Source organism: Rhea americana, unplaced genomic scaffold (assembly GCF_003343005.1).
Source record: "Rhea americana isolate MKP2758 unplaced genomic scaffold, rheAme1 scaffold_204, whole genome shotgun sequence".
Taxonomy (NCBI): domain Eukaryota; kingdom Metazoa; phylum Chordata; class Aves; order Rheiformes; family Rheidae; genus Rhea; species Rhea americana.
In genome coordinates, this window is record NW_028186195.1 from 287,506 (window position 1) to 289,213 (window position 1,708).

A 1,708-nucleotide genomic window follows, 5' to 3' on the forward strand; every position below is an offset into this window, starting at 1 on the left:
TGATGGTTTTGCCTGTGTTTGGGTTTTGCTGCATTCTTGTCTATCTGGGTTCTGGATGCTGGTTCATGGGACAACCAACCTTCTCTTAGTCTTGAGTGGAGAGTTATGTCCACCATCCTCCCTGCCAGAGATGCTGTGATCCTGGGGGTGCCCAGGATGGCAAGAGACAGTGGGACTCTCAGGTTCGGCTGTGGGGTGTGCTCAGTGCTAGTAGAAGCTTAGGTCTTGCTGTGGTGACATCCCTCTGCCTGGAGAGATGAGCAGAATCTGCTTGCACCATAGTGTGGTACCTGCACAGTGCAGGTACCTCCTGCAAGAGTGGGAATGTTTCTAGGCTCTCTGTCTGCTCTGCAGGTTGTGGATGCTGATWCCTGCTCACATCTGAGCAGGCCTCTGCAGCTGAGCCACTAATGACTCGCTACTAATTGTCAGACTTGTCTCACCTGAGCTTGGCACAGCCCACCTCGTGCTCTTCCCCTCCCAGCAAGACCAGCCCTGCATCCTCCAGCAGCATTTCTTAAACTTTGTGGGTTGATGATGGTGGCATGGGCTCTAGAAGGTAGGAGATATTCTTGATGTTGAGTTTGTTCTGATGCTCTTAGGTGTCTTACATCATCGCTGAAGTGCTAAAATCTAAGACGGCTGCCTTTCTGCACCAGATGGTGGTAAACAGCAAAAGCAGAGGTTGTTTTKGGGCAGCTGCCATGCTGTGGCAGCCTTGTGCATTAAGGCCTCTTGCTCCAAACTCTTTAAAGGCAAAAGGGAAGATGATCTACTCTGCGAATAGAGCAGACTTTCTCTGAGAGGCTGAAATACTCTTCCCTTTCAGGGGAGTACTTGTGCAGGCCTCTTGCAAGTGCTGGGCTCCAGCAAAAGGGAAGTTGTGAGGATACACATTGCAAAGGTTGCCTCCAAGAGCAGGTTTTCACTTCCGAAACAGCTAATTTCTTCCAGATCGGTGGGAAAGCGTGGTGAGATCTGCTTTACTCATARTGTAAATGTTTAGTATAAACAGGTCTCATTGTAGCCCTCCTGAAAAGCAAACAGCCGACATAAACGCAGCGATTACCTTCCTGCTCTTGTGTTAAGCTTGGCCTGGAAGTGTGAGAGCAGTTGAGACTGTCCCCTTCTCCCAGGGTTGGATAGGGCAGTCCAGAAGTATCATTTTTTCCTATGTCCATCGGTATGTTTCTGTCGAATTTAGAGAGCATAGCTGCTGGCACCCGCTCTGCTGCTATGGTCTGCCTCTGGGCCGTGCTTTATAGGTCTAAATGGGACACTTGAGTGTTTGGTCATGCGAAAGGCACGAACAAGTAGATGCGGCGTTTCGGTTTTGTTGCTCTCCCTGATGTGCTAAAAGCCCTGAGCAGCTCCATGTCCTTCCCAGCCCCCCGGCCCRGCGCTGCTGGCGGGTTCCTCCTCGCGGGCTGGGGGAGCCTGTGCAGGGGTGTCCCGCCAGGGCTGGGGGCAACCGGGGGGCTGAGCGGAGCCACCCACCCGGAGTATGGGGGGGGCTGAGCGGAGCCCCCCCCTTGAAATACCTGGAGGGGCTCGGYGGGGCCCCGGGAGCGTCTKGAATATTGGAGGAGGATGAGCAGAGCCCCCCCAGCGTGGGACTTCTGGAACGGGCAGGTCAGTGGAGCCTCAGCGTCTTGATGGGGCTCGGCGGGGCCCCCGGAGCGCCCGCGGGGGGCTCGGGGGGCCCCAG